This window comes from Lepidochelys kempii, chromosome 20 (genome assembly GCF_965140265.1).
Source record: "Lepidochelys kempii isolate rLepKem1 chromosome 20, rLepKem1.hap2, whole genome shotgun sequence".
Lineage (NCBI taxonomy): Eukaryota > Metazoa > Chordata > Testudines > Cheloniidae > Lepidochelys > Lepidochelys kempii.
Genome location: NC_133275.1, coordinates 5,996,125 through 6,020,270, shown reverse-complemented (window position 1 = coordinate 6,020,270; position 24,146 = coordinate 5,996,125). Strand labels below are relative to the sequence as shown.

Genomic DNA, 24,146 nt, shown 5'->3' with positions numbered 1-24,146 from the left:
ACACGTCCACATCGGATATTGGCAGTCCAGGCACACAATATAGGATAGTAAGCAAATAACAGACTGGCAATACAATGAGACACAGGACGAGGTGACATCTTTTATTGGACCAACTTCTGTTGGTGAGAGAGACAAACTTTCAAGCTTACAAGTAAGTTTCCCAGATCTGAAGAGGAGCTTTAAGTGTCACAGCTAAATACAAGGTGGAACAGATTGTTTAGCACAAGTAGTTAACACATATTTCAAGGGACCATTCCAGGTGAAGTGGCCTGTTAACACCTCTCCAGTTACAGGGAGGAAAGTGTGGGGGAAAGCAGGTGGGTTTTTGGTTGGTTTTTTTGGGGGGGGGGGGCGGGGGGGTTTGTTAGTGGGTTATAAATTGTTGTAATCAGCCAAAAATCCAGTGTCTATTCTGTCCATGATTTTTAGTGTCTAGCAACAACAACGAGGAGTCTGGTGGCACCTTAAAGACTAACAGATTTATTTGGGCCTAAGCTTTCATGGGTAAAAACTCGCTTCTTCAGTGTCTAGCAAGGCTCTCAATTTAAGCTCCCAGGCTCGTCTTGTGAAAGTGCAGTGCAGGTTCCCTTGGCAGTACAATGGACTTGGGAGTGTTCTTGTGCTTGAGCCTACAGCTTCTCTCTGCTCCAGTCTGCTTTCTCCTACGCTTACTGCCCTCCCCTTCCACACCTTTCCTGATCTTCTCCTTTAGCCCAGCATGAAGCATCAGTTACAATCACTAGGAAGCAGAAACGTGTAATGCTAAATTCCCTCTAAGCTGCTCAGCAGGCTATCAAGGGCTGCAAAGGTGCCAGGGAGAGGCAGCCCTCTCCCAGCTCCGGAGCTGCCACGGCCAGGGAGAGACAGCCCTCTCCCCTGGACCCGAGCTGCTGCAGCAAACGAGGGCTGGGGGGAGTCCTCTCTCCCTGCTGCAGCCTGGGGCAGCCTGTACCCCAAACCCCTCATCCCCGACCCCATCTGAGAGCCTGCACCGCCCAAAACCTCTGCCCCAGTCCTGAGCCCCTTCCCACACCCTGAACCCTTCAGCCTCATCCCCACCCCAGAGTCCGTACCCCCAGCCAGAGCCCTCACTCCCCGCACCCCAATCCTCTGTCCCAACCCTGAACCCCCTCCCACACTCCAAACCCCTCGGCCCCACCTCCGCCACACATCACCTCCATATTGGTGCACATAACAAAATTCATTCCGCACATGGATGTAAAAAATTAGAGGGAACATTGGTGTAACAAGAAAAGGAGGACTTGTGGCACCTTAGAGACTAACCAATTTATTTGAGCATGAGCTTTTGTGAGCTACAGCTCACTTCATCGGGTGCATACCGTGGAAATTGCAGCAGACTTTATATACACACAGAGATCATAAAACAATACCTCCTCCCACCCCACTGTCCTGCTGGTAATAGCTTATCTAAAGTGATCATCAAGTTGGACCATTTCCAGCACTGATGAAGTGAGCTGTAGCTCACGAAAGCTCATGCTCAAATAAATTGGTTAGTCTCTAAGGTGCCACAAGTCCTCCTTTTCTTTTTGCGAATACAGACTAACACGGCTGTTACTCTGAAACCTGTCATTGGTGTAACAGTCATCTGCCACTGCTGCCCTGATAACATGATGATGGGCATATTAGAAATGATGGCTACGTGAGTATTTATGGTGATGGATAGCTAGATGCGTATATGTAGAAATGAATGGATATAAATATGCTGATAGATATAGATAGAGCAATGGAAAGATGGGTACATGTAGGAAAGGATGGATGGACAGACATATGGGAACGTGGTAATAGATGGATAGACGATATTAATAATGAACAATAAGCTGCAGTTCAAGATAACTAATATATTCTCCCTGTTTCTCACTATTCCTCTTCCCATGTGGCAGATGTCTCCTCATATCTAAAGCCGGCTTCCTTTTCATACAAGGCAGGACAGTAAAACTAACATAGAACCTTTAAGAGCAGTATGTCCCATGGAGACATCACAAAATAAATGTCAAAATATGCACTCCGGCCCCGACTCTGATTAAATCAGTGAGTCTTAGTCTCAGGTGAGGTCCTGGTCTCTCAGTGGCTCTGTGTCTAGACGCAGAATGGGTCTTTGAGGTTACTGCAGGGGTGCAGGCTGCTGATGGAATTGCGGTGCTGGGGACCAGAGGATTGGGATTTAGGGTAGCAGGTTCTGGTTTAGGTTTGGGGTAGCGGGCTGGGGTACAGGGATGTAGGTTCTGGTTTGGGGCAGGGAGTTAGGGTGGAGGCCAAGGATTAACTGTAAGATATTACGTCAAGCACCCCATGAAAATCAAAAGAGATTTCCCTTTCTATCGCCCTTTGCCATGGGGATTTTTCTAGACACAACTGGCTACGTTTATAATGATTCATGTACTGTGGAGACATTACGTTATTAAAATCCCAATGAGAGCAAAGCTAGATGCAGTTCAGAGCAGAGGTGGGGAAGCCATCCAAGAAGGAAACAATCGTACCAACCTCATGAACAAAGTACACCTTGGCTCCTGTGAAGATACCCACTCGAACCACAGCCCGGACAGCCGCATTCATGCCTGTGCAGAGAGAGAGAGAGAGAGAAATCACTCTTGCATGCAAAACACCTGCCATCTCATTCCATAATGGAAGGGAATCTCTGCAGGACTTGGCTTTCTGATTCAGTAGTGTGCTCCAATTCAATCACAAACCGCTGGGCTCGGCAGCGGAATCGCCAGGTAACATTCTCTGGCCTGTGCCATGCTTTTGGAATGTCCTACCACTTAGATGATTCCGATGGTCCCTTCTGGCCAACATGATGGAGCTCAGGGGTTTCTGATGCAGTAACAGGAAGGGGCTTTGAGCAGTTCTGGGCTGGATATAGATTCCAGGTTTCAGCTGACACTTGCAGGAGAAGGCTAGTTTTTCCTACAGGACAGGAATGGTTTCAGCACTAGTCAAGCCTTTCCCCTACACAGCTGGGGGCAGCCTAGTCAAGTGTCTCATAGGAATTCATGGAGCCATTAACAAGAGATGGCTGGCCCAAAGTGAATGCAGGATGGTGCAACAGTGTGATGCATGGGAAGGAGGCAGCATTATTCCAGGCCCCTATATCTGCTGATCCTTCCCAGAAGCCCTCTTTGTCCTCTTCCAGCTCTGCTCTGGTGCCAGCCAGCTCAGTCTCTGGAAGGAGGATGCCTCAAAAGCAGACTTAGCGGGGTTAGCTTTTTCTTCATAAATGTCGATAAATGTCAATTTCACCCTGTACACACAAAAAATATTTCATCCATGATCATTGAGATTCACTGATAGGCAGAGCAAGAAAAATGCTGCTTAAGAATGGGTTAGAGTTTGATTTAAGGCTCTTTGCTTTGCAGCTTTTGACAAGTGATGTTGGCAGTTTGTGTTTTAATGTTATGAAGCTTTAACTTTTTGAATCTCGGTGTCTACGGTTATTAAATAATTATCGTCTGACCTCCCATAATTTTCTGCAAATCAATAAAATAAATGTTTAAATCAATAAAAATAAAAAATGCTTCAAATAAACATTATACTTTCCATCAAAATGATAAAAAACACAAAAAAATCTAATTCTGTCAGGCCTACTCAAAAGGGGTTGGTGGACACTTCTCCTCTATTGTCCAAGAGCCCCTCCCCTTACAGATCTCTCTGTACCTCACAGAAGGCACATCAAGTGGCTGTGGACCACTAGGTTGATGCTATTCTTTGATGACAGAACTGAACCCTCCATTCACAACACACCACCACCACTGAAGTAATCACGGGATAAATTGTGGAGCAAACGTGACTTGTGTGGAGCTTCCCTGTTCAACCACGCAGCGTTTCACTGCACCCTGTCCTTCCTCCAGCCGTTATCTGTTGAGGCCCTGAGCCTGCAAGCAACCCTTGTGCTTCTCTGATGTGAAATTCTATCAAAGCCATCAATGTTCAGAACATATTTGATTGAAGCAAATCCCATGAATCCCTGTGCTGCCTAAGCGGCCGTGATACAGCAGGGGTGGATTTTTATGGAAGCACTCGCCCAGAGGTGGGCAGGAAAAGCAGCCCTGTCAGCTCCAGCAGCTCAACCAGATAAGGGCCCAATTCAGATCCCTCTACACAACTCTGGTAGCCTGCAGTGGCTGTAATAGAGCCAGAAGGAGATGGTGGCAGGGCATCTGGCACAGAACCAGCAGAAGATTGATGTAAGAAGAACTGGGTAAAATTTTTCAACAAAAACTCCCCCCTCCCGGTAAAAAATTGTTGATTCAGCAACACAGAAACATTCAGGAAATTTGTGGATTTTGGCAAATCATTTCAATGGGGGGGGGGAACTTAAAAGAAAACTCCAAAAACATTGAAAAGTTTCATCTCAACATTGTTTAAGCAAAACATTTTGATTTTTTATCTGAAAGGACTTTTTGTTGAGAAATTTTTGTTAAAAAATATAAAAACCTGAAACAATGCTCGAAATTGAAGCAAAATGTTTCAATTCAGGCCAAACAAAATATTTTGTTCAACCCAAAACAGGATTTTCCCCCCAACTTTTCAAGTAGCCAAAAACGTAAAAAGAGTGTGTTTTCTGTGGTCCGAAAATGGATTTTCCCCTCCCCCAATTAGTTGGATATGCCAGTGAATTGAAACATCCCATTATTTGCCCAGCTCTAGATGTAAATGACCCTATGCTGCACCCCCCTGGGGGTCTTGGCATGGGCCGGGGCATGACAGGAAGGAATGTGCTCAGACCACTCTGTGCTACAGGGATTTTGGGCTGGGTTGAAGCCCTTGGGAAGCTGCTGTAAAAGTTAGACTAGTCCCTGAGGCTGCTCTAACTTACCCCAGGGGTCATTCTGGTCCCCAAGTCAACGCAAAAGCCAGAGAGTGCAGAGATGGCTTAAAGAACGTGCCCCTATTAAAGAGAAATATCCACAGGTTCCATTTAAATTTGGATTCTGGCACACAGACTAATGTCCCATCAGAGCTTGGGAATGGTTAGATTTCTCCAGACCCCTCCTGGCCACCACCCAGAAACTGGCCAGCTATAGAAGGGAACCTCCTCCAAGTGTTAACCTGGTGATGGCTGGGCAGGTGGAAAGCTGGGACCATTGCTACTGACCAGCTAAGAATTGTGCCCATCTTATTCTATTTATACATCACCCTGTCTCCCCCACCTCACCTTGGGCCACTGGTTTGTCTCATCTACCTGCTCCATCTTGGCTTTGAGGTTGGATGCTCTTTGAGGCAGGGAGTGTCATTTATCCTAGCTTTGTACAGCACCTAGCACAATAGTGCCCAAACTGGTTGTGGACTTTAGGTGCTCCCTCAATGTAAACGACAAGATATTATCTAAGGTACTTTTATGGCCCCCATCACCCTAGCATCTGGGCACCTCACCATCTTTAATATAGTAAATTAGTGACATAAGCTGTCATGCTTCAGGGCATAAGCTTGCCCCTAACTAACTGGTGGTCAGAAAGAAACTTTCCCGTCCCAACACTGCTCTGAGATAGGGCAAGGTGGGCCATTTCCAGTAGTTGACAAGAACGTGTGAGGAATAGTGGGGGCGGGGGAGGAAATAAACATGGGGAAATAGTTTTATTTAATTAGTAAAACTATTCCCCCCCCCCCCCGTTCCTCACACATTCTTGTCAACTGCTGGAAATGGCCCACCTTGATTATCACTACAAAAGGTTTTTTTTCTCTCCTGCTGGTAATAGCTCACCTTACCTGATCACTCTCCTTACAGTGTGTATGGTAACACCCATTGTTTCATGTTCTCTGTGTATATAAAATCTCCCCACTGTATTTTCCACTGCATGCATTCAATGAAGTGAGCTGTAGCTCACGAAAGCTCATGCTCAAATAAATTTGTTAGTCTCTAAGGTGCCACAAGTCCTCCTTTTCTTTTTGTGTCACACAGTAACTCAAATAGGCTTTGTGCTGTGTCACAGACACATCACGATCCATCCCCTGTGTGGGGTGATCCCCTCTAGCGGACCTCTTCAAGACCCTGCCGCTCCCTCTGCAACCTTTGCTCCCACTCCATGTGTGGGCAATGGGCAGTGGCTCAGCACAGCAGCTGATGTGCCAGCTTAGCCTCTGCCCTAAACCCATGCCACGTTAAAACATGCAAGGAGCTGGCTCTGTATCACATGGGGGGGCTCTAGGCTCCCCAAATTGTCCTCCATCTCTTTGCCCAGCAGAACCTCCCAATGCTGCCTAATATAACTCAGCCCTCCCCAGCCCTCCTGTGTTCCTGGAGCCCCTTACTGCTGGATGATGCTGTCTCATGCACCTGATCCCTCAGATGATTTTCACATTTTATTTTTGGTCTGCTGACATTTAACCTGGCGCGCCTGCGTGGCTGAAAATACCCCAGCAGGAGAGGCCTCTCCTTGGGACAGAGGAGTACTTTGCGATTGGATTACAACCCCTCTCCCACGGGGGTATTCCCAGCCACAGCTACCCTCCGTGTGCGGACAGCGGCCTTGTCTGAAGGCACAATGAGAGTTTGTCGGTCACAATGCAATCTTGGACGAGAGCCTGCAGACAAACTGTAATAGCAAAGCAGTGGGGGGAGATATTAAGAACGAAGACAAAGGAGAAAAGATATTTGTGCTCGACAAATTCACGCCAGAAATTACAATGCAATGATTAACAGGGAGGGTGATTAACTATTGGAGCAAGGGATGTGGTGGATTCTCAAGATAAATCAAGACTGGACCCCTTTCCAAAAGCGAGGCTCTATTTCAGTTTACAGGGGGCAGAGAGAGAATGGTCATCTTTACCTTCTTACACATCAAGGGCGGTTTCTCCCCTTGTGCATCAGCTGGCTCTGAGCCCAAAGACCCGAATTCAGCTGGGAGATGGTTTGACTCTCCCATAGAGGGACCCCCATACAGTCACGCCAGCTAATGATGCTATTAGCCAAGTCTGCTCCTGCCAGTGCTGATGCGTTGCTGGTATCCCAGCTCCTGGAGCATCAGGCTGGTGTCGCCCAGTTAATCACCCCCAGCCCTGCAGCTCCCACTTCACCCGCACATCCTAGATCAAAGCCATCAGGTCTATTCCCTGCCCCTTTCTTCTCTTGCTCCAGTGCAGGACATCCCTCAGCTAAGGGGACATGGGGATTCCTCCAGCCCTGTTCTACCCTTTGAGGATGAGTGTGTCACTTCTCTACCCCCTGCTGCAAGCTGCTGTCTCTCTCACATGGGAAGGGAGTTCTGTAGAGTTGCAAGATCAGTGGAGGTAGAGCAGAGGGCTAGGCAATGCCAAAGCACTGCCGGCACCAATCCTCCCCCCCTAAGCTTCCTGCACAATTTATAAACCGGGGGAGGTTGTGGGGGGGGCGGAGGGTCCCAGAAATTTCTGAGCGCCGCAGATCTTCTGTTGTGATTTACAGCACAGTAGTACTTCACACAGGGACAGACAAACATAACCCAGCCAAGGATTTGCAAAAGCAACTAGGGATTTTGGGTGCACAACCTGAAATGCCTTAAAGGGGCCTGACTTTCAAAGGGTTGAGGACTCAGCACTTTCTGAGCATCTGGGCCCTTAACGTGCCTTAAATAGGGCTCCCAGAATCTCTAGTCACTTTTGAAAGTATTCAGTTGAAACCAACAACATTGAACGTATGAAAGAACTTCCCTTGAAATGAAAAACTTAAGAAATTCCCAGACCCAAAAAAAACTTTGTTAAACTGGAGTTAGGTTGCAAATATTGATCAAAAACTTAAGGGGATCAAACTTGAGAAGAATGTTGTGATTTAGAATGAAATCAAACAGTGGAAAAGCCAGAAAATTCTCAGTTAGGGAAAATCTTGAAACAGACACAAGTATGGAAATGCAGAGTAAGTTCCCCTTAACTCTTCCCCTGTTGTTCTTCCCACCTATTCCTGTAATCATGAGATAAGCTCCTGCCTGCCCATTAAATACCTTCAGGATTGATACCAACTACCAACCAGTACTTTACTAATGTGTGACCACCCACCCTAATGAGTGCACATGGTACGTGCTATCTCCACAGCCCCAGATTCTCCTCCAGTTACCCTCCACGCTACCACCTTGCCTTGTGCTTCACACACACACACACACACACACACGGCCATCCAAGAAATTTCACCGCCATGTATATGCTTTACTCTCTGAACATATCCCATAGCTGCAGGAGTCTTGCAACTTCTTCTGCAGCATCTGGTGCTGATCACTGTCAGAGACAGGACACAGAGCTAGATGAACCTCGGGTCTGAGCCGTTCCGGGAGTTTCCTCTGTTTCCTTTAACATGTTGATGCTTTGCCCCTAATGTAAATGATAGTGGACATGCTTAAAGACATCTTCAGTCATAGACTCTGGTGAGCTTAAGATACAGCTCATATGTGGAAGGAAGAATGGTGTAGTGGTTAGGGTACTTGCCTAGGTCCTGGGAGACCCAGGGTTCAATTCCCAGCTTCTTAGGCAAGTCAGTCTCTCTATACTTCTGTACCCCCCCCCCGCCATCTGCAGAATGGGGATGATAACCCTGCCTGCCTCATACGGGTCCTGCCCTGCCTCATAGGGGTGTGTGAGGACAAATACAGTAAAGGCCTTGAAATGAGGGTTTGTATGTGAGATACACAGAGAACCCCTGTTCCTTGGTGCTCTCCCAGCTGCTTATTGCACAGACCTGCTGTCTCACCTCTTAGTGCAGGGGCCATCTGGGATATGTCTGCACAGCACCTAGTGCAAAGGGGCCTTGGTTACCTCGATATCAATAAGAACAATAGATGGACTGGACCTTGGGGCGAGGACAGAGGAAGGCTTGTGTGTCTCACTGTCCCTGGAAGCTATGCCAGTTGGAGCTTTCACTCCTGGTAGGATCACCTGAGCCGGACGGGTCAAAGGGTAGGGACCTGATGAACGGCAGCCGACTGGCCCCCCAGTTTGGGTTCTGAGTGACAGTGACAGCAGGAGAGACAGGGATGGCAGAGCCTTGTTTGTGCCATAAGCAGGGAAGGAAGCAAAGGGGGAGTCTAAAGTGTTGTGTTCTGGTGGGCTAGAGTTTGAGTGCATAATGAGTGTATGATGGGAGAGGAGAGTACACAGGGAGCATTGCCCAGCTCTCTGCTCCTGCACACAACCCTCCTCCTTGCATTCCCTGACTGCAAGCATCAGGAGAGCCTGCTGCAACCAAGAGCTGCCCCCTGGGCAAGGAGATTGAAGGGTCAGCCCATGCTGCACCCTGCTAAAAGCCATCACAGCCCTTGCAAGCTTGGCTGCGTGGAGCTGTTCTGCGAGGCCCCCGAATGCAGGCTGCAGCTTACAAGCTGCACTGGAGCCCATGGTGCTGCTTGACTGGAATGGGTCTCTTTACTTCCAGACCTGCTCTGTCCACACACGAGAGTCACTTTAATAAGCACCTTCCAGCTGGGGAGATCAAAGCACTTCACAAACATTGATCCTGTGGGGCAGGGGAGCGTGATCATCTTTCTTCTGCAGAAAGGGAAAATGGGGCAGGGGTAGGGGAAGCGACTTGCCCAGCATCACGCGGAAAGTCAGGGACAGAACCCAGGAGTCCTGACTCCCAGTCCTGTGCTCTACCCACTTGAAAATGCGTACTCCCATCAGCCCCGCTTGGGGTCTGAAAGCCAAGAAGCTGCAAGGCCTCACGCTCAGGCACGAATTCTGGAGACAATAGTCCATCCACAGTGAAACTTGCCACCAGAGGAGTCCAACAGCATAAGTGAGGACAGAATCGGGCCTTGCAGTCGGGACTTAGTCAATAATGCTGTGGTTCCACAAGAGGCATAGACTTCAGGCCCCTCTCCCATAGCCGTGTGGGTTCTGCAGGGCTAGCCGAAGCAGAATAAGAGTAATAGAAATATATTTCACTCAGCCAATCAGCTCACAGGACGTCACACTTGATGCTCCCCAATTTAAAATAAATACGGGTATCTATCCAGGTACCTGATTCTCTTCCCTGTAGTGTCCAAACCTCAACATTTGCCAAAGCGGCTTCTGAAAAATGATCTGTTTTAAAGTTTATATCTATATGAAATTTTGGGTCGCTTGATTTTTGGAGGGCTCTGTTTTAGCCACCCCTAACCCCGCAATCAATACACTTGGAATGAGAGGCCCCATTTGCAAATCAGGTTGTAAGAGGGGCATTATTGTATTTTTTATCTGATGGTTTATGAAAGCAATAACAGGCTCTAGGTGCCATCACAGATCATTGCAGTGCTTCCCTAGTAGTGGTTAAAGCCACAAGGGCTCATGGTCACCTGAGCCAGGTTGGCATCTGGTCCAAGATCACACCTTGTGATTTTATTGCCAGTCTCATGATAGTTAATGTTCTCCAAGCCCCAGCTCCCGGAGTCACATGATGAGAATCTCAGCTCTCCTTTAAAAAAAAGAAGTATGTTTCTAGCCTTTGGGGTTATGGAGAGAAGCTTGAAAACATGACTCCTAAAGGCTCAAAACCCCAAAGGCAAAGAAAATGCACCCACAATTTATTGTTTCCTTCAAGCCCCCCCCCCCCCCCCCCCCGATTTTTATGCCTATCTCATGACTTTGGGAGGTGTAACTCATGATTTTGGATGCTCGGGGAATACCGCATTTAAGCGCCAACATAAGGATTGGGTTTCCCGAAAGGATCTTGCCGACATATCTATACCACACACATTGGTCACCATTTTAAAAAACAACTGGGGGGTTCTGAGTTCCCAACTGGAGATACCTTAAAGCAGTGGTTCTCAACCAGGGGTACATGTACTCCTGGAGGTATGCAGAGGTCTTCCAGGGGGTACATCAACTCATCTAGATATGTGCCTAGTTTTACACCAGGCTACAGAAACAGCGCTAACCAAGTCAGTACAAACTAAAATTGCATACAGACAATGACTTGTTTATACAGTTCTATATACTATGCACTGAAATGTAAGTACAATATTTATATTCCTGTTGATTTATTTTATAATTAGATGGTAAAAATGAGAAAGTCAGCAATTTTTCAGCACTAGTGTGCTGTGACACTTGTATTTTTATGTCTAATTTTGGAAGCAAGTAGTTTTTAAGTGAGGTGCAACTTGGGGGTAAGGAAGACAAATCAGACTCCTGAAAGGGGGACAGTCATCTGGAAAGCTTGAGAGCCATTGCCTTAAAGGGACCTGCTGCAATGTGGGCGAGTGCTCAGCATTTCTTGAAAATCTCCAGCGTTCTCCCGCTGGGCTCTCCCAAAACTGAAGCAACCAGAACCTCTAGTCTCTTTTGAAAATCATGCCCATTGATTCAAACAGACAGACTCCAAACACAAACAGTGCTGTTATCTCCTTACCCTGTGCGTCTCCTCCTGAGGTCAACACAGCAATGGCTTTCCCAGTCCCCAGACTGTGTGTGTGCTCATGTTTTTCTGGTGGCGGCGACATTTTCTTAGCTGGAATATAAAAATAATATATAGATTGATGAAGGAGAGCCCCTTCCCAGGCGCCTCCTGCCTACCCGATTCCCACACAGTCTCTGGGACCAGGACAGTTTCTTGCAGTCGCGGCTATCTCCTTTCAAAGCACCACCACTCGGTAAACGACAAGCCAAAATGTCATACTGTAAATTATACTCTGTGCAGCGTCAGCCACACCTAAATCTGGATGCACACAACGAGTTGTCACGGTGTGTGACTGAGGGACCAATGGATACAGACTTTGGCAGAGCAGCTGGGAATTGCTGCTTTGGGGCCTTTTCAACAGGTTTTTGGGTTTTTTTTGTTTGTTTGTTTAGTTGTTCTGATTGTACACACCACCGACCTACAGACACATCCCTGCAAAGTAACAAAACCACATGGTAGGAGCTGAAATTTAGATTTGCAAAATTCCAAAGTACAATCAGAAGGGAAAAGCTAATTCTGTGCCTCTGAGGGTTTTTTCTCAGATGTCCCTAGTGACTGAGCAGCGGCACACACCAGCTGGTCAGCTAGCAGAAGTATCTGATCAAAGCGACCTGTTCTCCAAATATGCTGCTGAGTCCAAGGTCCGAAAGTTCAACAGTTTTTGCAAATACAAACATCATGGGCCTAATTCTCAGCTATGGTAAGGCCATTTTATACTGCTTTGGCAGTGTACAGGGCCTTACACTCTGCCACTGACATGCTGGGTGAACTTGGGCAAGTCATTTCACCACCCAGTGCCTCAGTTTCCCCATCTGTAAAATGAGGAGAATGATATGGACCCCCTTTATAAAGCTCCAATATGGATGAAAAACACCATAAGAGTTATGTATTATTAATTATCAGGTGAGTATAAATTACATTTATGTTCATTTTAAGGCCCCTTCACATCATCAGAGAGGTGTAAAGTGACTTTAGGGTAACTAAGAGTTAGGCTCAGAGGCACATTTAAAGAAACATTCTCTGGTGGCTTAAGTCCCACATGGAGGTTTTGGTTAAAAAGAAAAGAAAAGAAAAGAAACTCTAATATTAATAGATTTCTTTCATATTTTTCCAGTAAAAACATTTTAGAACATTTCCCTGCAGCATCTGGACCCAAACCATTTTAGCATGCTTAGGATCTCCATTCATCTACTGATGGAAAACCCTAGATAAGAGCTAGGTGCTAGCATGATTATTGTCCCAGGGCCCCAGAACCAGCCCATGTAGCTGCCTAGAAACAGAAGAGAAACTGACTTGCCTATTTTCATCCTGGGGTGAGTTTTAAAGAAAAGAAATCCAGCATCATAAACAGTGGCAATTATTCTTTGTGTTACAGGAGCAGAGATTGGCTCTGAACAAAAACCAGGGTCACATTGTGCTTAGCGCTGTACAAATACCTAGGAAGAGACAGTCCCTGCCCTGAATAATAATAAGGCACAAAGAGGGGAAGTCACTTGTCCAAGATCACCTGGAAGGTCAGTGGCAGAGCTGGGAATAGAACCTAGGTCATTTGAGTCCCAGCCTGTTCTATTCTATATAAGTTTGCATGGCGTGTTCAACACTGTGGTATCTGTGCACTATAGTCCAGCACTCTATTCACTAGGTCATACTGCCTCGCTGCCTGAAGACCTTATAATCTAAACTAACATGAAAGACAAAGGGTGGGAGGGGAAACTGAGGCACAGAGTGGGGCCGTGACTTGCCTGAGGTTATGCACCGGGTCAGTGGCAGAGCCTGAGTCCAAGGAGGTCTCCTGAGTCCAAGTCCAGTGCCCTAACCACTAGACCACGTAGCCTCCTCCATAAAAGTGTGACGTGTCATTCTTCGGTGTCTCAGATCAGGCACCCAAATCAGAGAGCACTTTGGCAAAGCTGGGCCTATATAACTGCAGTAAAATAAAACTCCTGTGCCCTGTGTGCTCCACCCTGTTATTAACTTCAACGTGATCCTCTCAGCCTGTCCCTACACTGAATCCTCCTGGTGTGACGAGCGGTTGTCCTTTCTCCATGCCCTTTCTCACTGTTGATCTCAGTGGAACTCTGGAGGTCACCAGCTTTCAGTTACATCAACATCTTCCAGGAAGAAGCTGAGCCGAAACCATTAATGCCGCCTGCCCACTTTGGGGACCCCGATTTGAGGAGTGGTGCTGGAGTTAGCAATGCCCCCACCAGGAAGCCATCTGCAAATGAAAGCTCTGGGGCCCGCAGTATATGCAGATGTTGTACCAGTTTAATAATTTTGATTGGGGGGGGGTGTGATTTTATACTTTGATAATTATAGTAACACAACCCCTAGTGACGGATGCAGTCCTCCTAACAGTGATAACAATACCTAGCTCTTCTAGAGCATTTTTCCTCAGTCGCTCTCCGAGCGCTTTACAGAGGAGATTATACAGGTACAAAGGTGCCACATGGACATGATGCACCATCTGTGCACACTGTCTGCCAAAAGAGCTCAGTCTTTGCTCCGACCAAGCTCTTTCAGCAGAAAGCGTGCTCTGTCCATGCAGCATCAGGTTGCACTGGCTGAAGCGTGGGGCACTGTCAGTAAGGCCCTTTGTTTGGGGTTTTTACCAGTTTTCATGGAAAATGTCCTGGGTTTTACATTGTTCAAGTTTTACCAATTTTCACCAGAATTTTGGAAGAGGGGAACTCCCCAGAACCAGCGCTCTGCTCCAGAAGGAGAGAGAGTGGCTCAGTAAATTGGTGGCCCAGGTCATCCTCCTGTCTCCAAATATTAACCTCAATATTTACTCAGAAAACCATGAAGTTAATTCTTTGCACCGATTTTCACCCATTGTAAAATTTTTGTAATAAATACTGATAAATTCTGGTGACATTTTAAACAAAATAAAACCCGAAAACAAAGGACTGTGACTGTGGATAGACACCCCAGCATCCTTTGGGCACATGGCCTTGTGGGAAATTGTCACTGTGCAGTGTGGGATACCCATTCATCACTCAGGAAGTTGTGGGTATTTGGGGTCAATCCCCTCTGTTCTATCCCATGATCAACAGCACACAACACACAACTCTTCTTCATTGTAAGGGCAGGGCATACAATCCTGCTGGCTTTGCAAGACCTGTCTCTACCTCAGCTTTCCATTGGTTCAAATGGAGACAATACCCATCCTTTGCTTAAACTCTTTGGGGACAAGGACTGTTCCTATGTGTCTTTACAGCACCCAGCACCACATTGAGAAAAGACTTGTTCTACCAGGACCTTGGTTATGGCTTTTAGAGGAAATGCCTCTACCCACTTTGAAAAAGGATCGACAACCACCAAGAGATATTCATTGCCGCTCTGGTTCCTTAGTAAAGGACTATAAAATCAATCTGCAGAGCCATCCATGGACTTTTATACACCTGAGATTGCAAAGGTGCATTTCTTTTGGATGGAGTAGAGCTGGCTTGGGCACAAGCCAAACAGTTGTCACAATATTGTTGTACATCCAACCTAAGAAGTGGCAGTCAGGAGGCGCTGGACTGTTTTATCCACTCCCTGGTGTCCTCTTGTAGGAGTGTCATGAACCATGTACATTATTTCCTTCCTTAGGTGAGTTGGAACCACCCACACAGGAAAAGGACCTCCTGTGTACATGAGGATTCTGTCCACTACTTGTAAATGCTGTCTATATCTCCTGTGTAAGGGGTTTAATGTTAATGATCATTCTCCTTCTGCTGTGGAAAGCTCCTGGATTACCCTCACTATGTCCTTGTCCAATTTTTGCATTTCTTTTTAAGTCAAGAATGTCAATATTTACAATCTTAGTTGCGGCAATTGGGCACATGGGACCAAGAGTAATGATGGAATACTCTTGGTCTTTTCCCCTCCAGAATTCCCCTGATCAGGCACCCTCTTGGGCCAATTTATCAGCCTTTCCATTCTCAGTAGTATAGGGTCTAATTTCCAGTGGGCCTTTATCTTTATCTAGCAGGCTAGCCCCATGGGCTGCACACTGGCCGCTAGGTGCAACCATAACACATATAATAGTTTTCAGAGTAACAGCCGTGTTAGTCTGTATTCGCAAAAAGAAAAGGAGTAGTACTCCTTTTCTTTTTACATATAATAATGTTGCTCCTTTGTTTAGCCCATATTTAGGGTGTCTCCCTTAGGAGGAGAAAGTGATGATATGAGTATTCTTTGACGCAATCCTGTTTACGTACAAAGTATGTACATAGCCCTTGAACACAGCAGACAAAAACAGCAGGCAGTTTCTTTGCTCACAATGCCCAAGCCTGCCTCCCCCACCAGTCCTGTGCCCCAAGGAGATCTGTCCCTCTGCTTCTTCATGAGTCATGACTACTTCACCTCCTGTCTTGCAACTTTCTGCCTTATTCACACACAGTTGCAACCAATCAATCCCCTATCCCCAGTGTTTGCAATCAATTCCAGGGAAACCCCTCAGCTCACATGGCTTAGATTAGAACTTCTTAGCTTTGCCATTCTGGCACTGTGCTTTGAGCGGTAGCCTCCTTTTGTTTCAGCTATCACTACACAAAGAGGTATTTAACTGCTTCTTCCAGTTGGCCCAAATGAAGGGTCATTATTACACCCATCAGCTTTAACCTGGTCTGTGACTGTCCATAGAGATCAATGACCCACTTGATGGCAGCCATGAATACCTTCCAGCAAAACAAACAACAACAGGGATTGTATATTGGGATGTATAAGTAGGGGCATAGCGAGCAGATCAAGGGACGTGATCGTTCCCCTCTATTTGACATTGGTGAGGCCTCATCTGGAGTACTGTGTCCAGTTTTGGGCCCCACACTTCAAGAAGGATGTGGATAAATTGGAGAGAGTCCAGCGAAGGGCAACAAAAATGATTAGGGGTCTGGAACACATGAGTTATGAGGAGAGGCTGAGGGAGCTGGGATTGTTTAGCCTGCAGAAGAGAAGAATGAGGGGGGATTTGATAGCTGCTTTCAACTACCTGAAAGGGGGTTCCAAAGAGGATGGCTCTAGACTGTTCTCAATGGTAGCAGATGACAGAACGAGGAGTAATGGTCTCAAGTTGCAGTGGGGGAGGTTTAGATTGGATATTAGGAAAAACTTTTTCACTAAGAGGGTGGTGAAACACTGGAATGCGTTACCTAGGGAGTTGGTTGAATCTCCTTCCTTAGAGGTTTTTAAGGTCAGGCTTGACAAAGCCCTGGCTGGGATGATTTAACTGGGAATTGGTCCTGCTTCGAGCAGGGGGTTGGACTAGATTACCTTCTGGGGTCCCTTCCAACCCTGATATTCTATGATTCTATGATTGGAAAAATAACTGCAAGAAAATAGTATTCAGTACCTGAATGTTTTGGGTACGGTTCTATATAATTTTAGCACAGTTACCACGGTCATTGGAACCTTTGACATTTCCTTTACACTTTGCAAGAATATACAATTTGGGGCGGGATGGGTGAGGCACTTGCATTTGATACACTGTAGCCCAAGCAATAAAGCTACAAAAGCAATGATGTTATTGCAAGAGAGGACGCGAAGGCGGATTAGTGGCTAATGCAGGGCCACGCAGTCAACCATAAAGTGAATTAGCTTAGGGCAGCAATAACTCGCACAGAATCCTAGAAACGATATGCATCTACTGGGGAGAAAACCTTAGCAAAGATCCCGTAGTGGTGTATATCTCCGCAATTGTTCCAACAAGGGATGCAAGTTACGCCTCATCAGAATGGACTGTGGGTCCAACCCCCAAATCCACCGGACTCCACAGGATCCACAGAAGACAAGGGCTATAAACCCAAAAGCCCTTATGTCTCTGGGTTCCTGATGCCTCCCATCCCATTCCCTAGAAGCATGGCTCCACTGACTTCCTCTAGCTATAGCTCCCTTTGGGACCTCCCTTAAATGGTGAGGGGAGTTCCCCACTGTGGACACCTGGCGGGGGGGGGTATTTCCCTTTTCCTTGGGGATCTCCATAGGGGCCAGTGTGGTGGCAACAATTGTCAGCCCTGCCCCCAGTGTCAGATTGGAGCTGCCCCCACTCCCTATGCAGACCCTGACCCTATGAAGGGTTCTACATGGAGTCTCAAAAATGGGATTGGGGGTAGGGGGTGTGTGTGTACATCAGTGCCACAAACATGGTCTAGGGCAGCAGTTCTAAACCAGGGGTCCAGGGCCTCCTTGGGGGGGGGGCTGCAAGCAGGTTTCAGGGGGTCCACCAAGCAGAGGCAGTGTTAGGCTCACTGGAGCCCGAGCCCTGCGGTGCAGAGCTGAAGGCTGGGCCCCTGAGCTCTGCCACCTGGGGCCGAAGTTGAAGCTGGAACAACTTGGCTTTGCGGGGCCTGCTATGGTGTGGGGCCCTGGGCCATTGCCCTGCTTGCTTCCCCCTAACGCCGGCCCTGGCTTTTACAGCACAGGGGAGCCGTGGAGGTTTTACAGTAGATTGGAAGGGGCGGGCTCAGAAAGGAAAATGTTGAGAACCCCTGGTCTAGGGCTTACCTAATTCTCTACCCTGCCAAATCTCCATATTCAATGGGCGTTTGGGCCAGTCACCAAGGAGAGCTCTCAAGTCAAGCCCGTTAACTAGCATGGGGCTAGATTCTCTCAGGCCAAGGCGGAGGCCTCCCCAACAGCCCTCAGTCCAGTCGCTACTATAGGGTCTGCTCTCCTCCATGGGCCGCTAGCGCAGAACTCGGTCATTGTGATGTCACTGGAAAGCCCAGGCAACCGTTTCTCTGTTCACAGGTTAGGCCATCTCCATGGCCTGGGGGCCGACCCCCTCCCGGTGAGGACGGATGGGATGCTGCATCAGGAGGCAGCTAACCAGGGAGAGGATTTTTTTTTTTTAGCTACCTCTCAATTTTGTCCCATAGTCTCCCAATTTCCATAGCCACGCGGGATGCGCCAGTTCTACTTTTCCGCCAGCTCCCCTGAGATCCCTCTGCTCCAGCACTAGGGTGACCAGATGTCCCGATTTTATACTTTTTTCTTACATAGGCACCTATTACCTCCCACCCCCCTGTCCCGACTTTCACACTTTCTATCTGGTCACCCTATCCAGCACACTTGGCTGCTTCCCCGGGCACCGTACTCCTTCTGGTCCCAGTGTGGCAAGTGGCGTAGATGGAGTCCAATTCTGGCTGCCACACTACATTAAGTCCTTAGGAACTGCGGGTTCTTAGCATCTCTGAAGAGCAGGCCTCTAGGGCCAAGATCCTGATGGGCATTTAGGCATTGATTTCAATGGAAGTAAGGAGCCTGCATACCTTTGAGGATCTGGGCCCAGGTGTCTCAGGTTGGTCCCTGAAAAACTGAGGAACACTAATCAGTGACCACTTAAAAAAATATTGGCCAAAGCCTCTAGCTCCCTACAGTTGTGAAGGAAACCTTCCAAAGGTGAACCAGCTGTTGCAGCAACCCAAACGTTTTAAGGAGCAATTTGAAGAAGGAGAGGGTTCTTCAAGACACTTTCCCTGCTCCTCCAGTATTACAGTACGCTACAGTCTTCAGCTACCTTATGGCAGTGTTTATTTCCCATTCCGAGCCTAAGAAATCCTTAGAAAGCATGTCTGGGGTAACTCATGCAGGGCCACTGCCCACAACATCCTTTCCTGCTGGGTCTACAGGGATAAGGAAACAAGCCGGCAAAGGGTTAAGTGGATGGAGCTCAGATGCAGCTGGGGCTCATTAAGCTACAGGGCCCAGCTGCCATGTATTAAAGGAAGATGGAGGGCTAGATTTTTGGCTCCCCTGAGAAGGGGGAAAGATTGTTGTAATTGCCAGTATTGTCTGGGACAGTTTTCCACAGACTCTGGGGAGGCAGAGAGAGATGGTGTGGGGGAGCTAGGGGGGTCACTGGGCAGCTGGGAGTGGGTGGGAGCAGGGGTTGCTCTGATGGGAGGGGAATCTGTTGGCTTGGGAAGGTGGGGTGGGAGAGGAGGAAGAGTTGGGTAACGGGGGAGTCAGTGGGTGAGTGAGGGAAGCAGGAATGGGTGTGAGTAGACTGAAGGGACAGTGAGCCATTCTGTAGCAGCAGCCCCTCCGCTCCATGGAAACAATTAGTGTAGGCCTTAGACTATGTCATGAGCATATCCTTAGGGCTGCTGGGTGTTGTAAGAGGAGCTATGGAGTGGCATAGCTTTAGCTGCTAGCACTATTCCTGGCAGGGATGGAAGCATCCCCATCCCCATCCCCTCCTGCTACATGGGCTGGGGCAGCAGCTTCCAAGGGTGGGTGTTTTAAACCCCAGGACTGTCCTGGTGAAAACAGCAGAGTTGGGGAGAAGAGATAAGAATTGGGGGGAGCCCCAACCTGTGAGAGGCACGATCACACACTGTTGTTCCTGCAGAATCTGTCTCACAAGGCACACACTGAACAAGGTGGGGGGGGGGGGCGTGTGCAGTGAATGATTCCTGCCTCGTTCTAACCCTTATTTGTCTGTGGTTAACCACTGTGCAGATCTGCTGAGGGCTATCTATAGACTTGCTCTGAACTGACACCGACTGTCACTGAGCATAATCTGGTGCCTGGGATGGATGGTCTATGACGAATGTGGGTGGGGGAACTTGTTCAGCAGAGATTATAAAAATAACTTATTGCAAAAAAAAAAAAAGTGTATTTACACAAAATTTAAATGTATTTTAAAATAAGTAATTTAACTTGATGCACACAGAAAACATTTGATTTTTTGGTAGACAGGCACCACGTGTCCTGCTTGTGACCTTTTCTCTTTACTCCTGATCTACTAAGCGATTTAAAAATACATGTTGCATCCTTCCCACATTCACTGCTGCTATTACATGAATTCTAGCTGAAGCTCCTCATGAAATCAGAGCCCTGCAGTGCGAGGTGCTGGACATACACTTTGTAAGAGACGGTCTCTGCCCCAAAGAGCGTGCTATTTCCCTATTTTACAGATGGGGAAACTGAGGCACGGAGAACGAGCTTGTGATTCAGGAAGATAGCTAAGCATGTGCATCATTTCCATGACTTCAGTGGGACTTCTCACATGCTTAAGTAGGTGGCTGAATCAAGGTCTGTGTGACTTACCTGAGATCAGATGGAGTGCATATGGCAAGCCAGGTCTCCCGAGTCACAATTCATAGAGTTTAAAGCCAGAAGGGACTACTGTGATCATCTAGTCTGACCTCCTGCATATCACAGACCACAGGACTTCCCTTGATTAAGTCCTGTTCCAACTAGTGCATATTTTTAGAAAAAAAATCCAATCTTGATTTAAAAATTTCCAGTTGAGGAGAATCCACCATAGCCCTTGGTAAGTTGTCTCAGTGATCAATTGTCTTCACTCTTGAAAAAACGGAGCCTTACTTCTAGTCTGAATTTGTCTAGTGCTTTAACCACAAGACTCCTCTCTCGCATCCAGCTTGGCCAATGAATGGGGCAGGAGTGCAGCAGTAACACAATGAAAGCCTGTGTTGTGATGGACACAGGATTTGCATGAAACAACTAGTTGGACAATTATGAATAAATGCCCCTGTTATCAAACCAACCAAAATAATGATCAGTTGGCAACAGTTAATAAACAGAGGAAAGTTAAATTAATTGGCTAACATTCATGAACTGCAAATTGAGGGCTTGGCTTTAATCATCACAAACATTCCCCTTGTCAACTGTCTTGGTTGTCTCTCAAGGAAGAGAAGTGTGGTTAGTTGAGGGAGCTCTGCAGTTTGTAAAACCTGCTGGTTTGCATTTATAACCCGTCTTTATTAAGTCGATGCCATCAGCCAGATTTTCTCTGAGCTCCCTTCATGCTCTGAGCTGAAGCACCGGGGCTGGTTGAAAGTTTTCCATTTAAACTGTTCTTTGATGGAAAATTGGGGCTTTAATTAAAAAAATTTCATTAAAAGTGCTGGCTTTCTGCAGGGAATTTTGATATTTAATGAAAAACCTCAATACCTGAAATCCAAAGAGGTTTCACGTTTGGGCTGAAATATTTCAGGTCTTCCACCACTGCCCACTGGAAGAATGCCAAGATGATTAGTCTTAGAAGCCTGACAAAAACTCCTTGAGCAGAGTGGCCTAGAACTCACCAGCATCTGCATGGTGGCATGATTCCTGGGATTCACATACTAAGTAGTTGTGCTAGACTGCTTTCATTCCTGAGAAGGAACCAACTCCTGTACCTAGGTCAGATGAAAAAACCCAGCCTTGCACCCAACTTGCCATGCCTGGGCTCATAACTGAGTGTGAGCTATAGCTCACGAAAGCTTATGCTCAAATAAATTTGTTAGTCTCTAAGGTGCCACAAGTCCTCCTTTTCTTTTTGTGAATACAGACTAACACGGCTGCTACTCTGAAACCAGTGGGAGAGAGTGTGCTAACACAGGACCAGCTGAGTTATCCAGCCAGATTTCAAGGGATGTACACAAGACCAGACCCCTCTTTATCACTATGATTTGATGGCACTCATTTGTAAAGCATTTATCACTGCTGGTTTGGTGGCATGATAGGTCCTGGTACCTAGGAAGGGAAAGGCCAAAGGAACAGCAAACTCACTGACTCGTTATTGCTTTGTCAAACACCAAGTACATTGTCAGTGCTCAAGCTCAATAAATAATAATTAATAATAGGTATTTCCCACACCTGTACCTTTCCATTTGCTGAAATCCCCAAACCCTCCACCTGATATTCCCACTACAACATCTCTCCCTGCTCATCCACTAAAGTGCCACTGTCTCCTACCCTCTGCTGTAATTCCTGCTCCTCCATCCAACTTCAACAAACCTCGCTATCAGGGGGTAGCTGTGTAAGGTCTGTATCCACAAAAACAACGAGGAGTCCGGTGGCACCTTGAAGACTAACAGATTTATTTGGGCCTAAGCTTTCATGGGTAAAAAAACATTCTTCTCCAGATGCATGGAGTGAAAATTAGAGTTGCAGGCATATATATACTGACACATGAAGAGAAGAGTAAGGTAAATATACTGTCTGCATCTGTAATTTTCACTCGATGCATCTGAAGAAGTGGAGTTTTTACCCACGAAAGCTTATGCCCAAACAAATATGTTAAACCTATGCATCCGATGAAGTGAGCTGTAGCTCACCAAAGCTTATGCTCAAATAAATTGGTTAGTCTCTAAGGTGCCACAAGTACTCCTTTTCTTTTTGCGAATACAGACTAACACAGCTGTTACTCTGAAATATGTTTCAATTAAGATCTTTTAATGAATCATTTCTCAGCACCAACATGCCCACTGGCTCCAACCATCCCCCCATCATACACCCAGACCCACTCCATCCAAATCCTCTTCAAATCCCCAGCCTTTCCCCATCCCAGATGTATTCAACCCCGTACCGTGTGCATGCTCAGTTTCCATTCACTTGTTAAAGAAGGGCTAGATTGTGATGTCCTTGCTCACTTTGGGTAGCTTCCTATCCCATCAGCAGCCCCATTATAATCAACCAGATGATACCTGGGGAATAAAGCACTACCAGGTGCAAGCAAGAGTGTACCAATCTGATCCTAAGTGTTTCAGCAACAAATTACTCATCAGTCTGCAAATATCAAACTCCACTAACCTGGTGGCTCTTTTTTTTTCTGGGAGAACGGGAAGAAGGTGAAGAAAAAGAAAACTGCAAAAGCAAGTGACACAGAAATGAAAAGTTTGGACCCAACTACAGAGAGTTCCAATGGAGACCACATAACCGGAAAGTGCATGCTTTCTTCCCTTGTATTTATAGACATTATATCAGCCCACTGGAGCAGCTGCCTCTCCCATGCCTCCCTCTTATTGGCTAATATAAAGGGCATGGCCTTACATTGAAAAGGTTTGAATCACATTGCCTTGCAAACTAATTTTAAAAAACAGGGCCTGATTCCCACTTACACTATGGCCTCTTTATGTCATTCTGGCAGTGTAAAAGTGCCTTGAAGTGGGCATAAATGTCCCACCCACCCCTGCACTGAGAACACCCTCCAGACAGAGGGCCACTGTATTTGATTCAGAACAGAGATAAGGGCTCTACAATAGCTCTACCATTAGCCCACAGCATAGGAAGGAGAAAAGGGGTGTAGGCAGAGTGCACCGCACTGGCCCATAGGAAGCAGAGTATAAGTCAGGACAGCCCCACGGTTGCTCTGACTTACACCATGAGTCAGGCCAGGCACAGCCACAGAATACAGGGAATGCCAAAGTGGCTTCAATCTACCTTAAACTCCCTCCACCCACACACCGTTCCTGCCCCAAGTGCAGAAAAATAACACCAGGCCTATAAAATTTACTTTATTTCAATTATAAATGGTTAATTTCAACTGCTCAGCAAACAAAGTTACAAACAGAATGGTCTCTTGGATTCTCACTGCAGAAAGCACCATCATGATTTGAACAAACAGCAAATCCCTCTTCTGAATCAGGCAGGCAGAAGATTTGAATCCACATCTCCTACCTCCCAGGTGAGTGCCTTAATCACTAAGCTGAACAGTTGTTTGTTCTCTCTGGCCCAATGACAAATTATATTTTTATAGAAAGTGGAAGACCTTCAACAAGAGAGCTTGAGAAGATGACTAGGCTACAGCCTGGTGGTTGGGCTGCTCACCTACATAGGGGAAGATTTGAGTTCAAGTCCCACTGCAAGAGTAGGGATTCAGCCCTGGCTTTTCCATACATCAGGCAAGTACCCTTATCACTGCGATAAAGGTAAACACACAGTTTTCTGCAGCTGAATTTTTTCAGTTTGATTTGATTTAAAAGTTTGCTGGGCAAACCAAGTCCCAATGTGGCATCCTATATGTACCAGGCCATGCTGCCTCAGCAAGCTTCATAGAAGGGGCCAGGTGCTCTGCAAG

The 24,146-nt window shown here is 46.8% G+C and overlaps 1 long non-coding RNA gene across 1 annotated transcript; it reads right to left on the bottom strand.

Annotated features, from left to right (window-relative positions):
* Positions 1-2,501: 2,501 nt before the first annotated feature.
* LOC140900621 (uncharacterized) lies at positions 2,502-11,487 on the bottom strand. The gene is made up of 3 exons (XR_012155683.1): positions 11,306-11,487; positions 10,254-10,372; positions 2,502-2,576 (listed from the first exon to the last, which is right to left on the bottom strand). It is a non-coding gene; the product is annotated as an uncharacterized lncRNA (long non-coding RNA).
* Between the last annotated feature and the right edge of the window lie 12,659 nt (positions 11,488-24,146).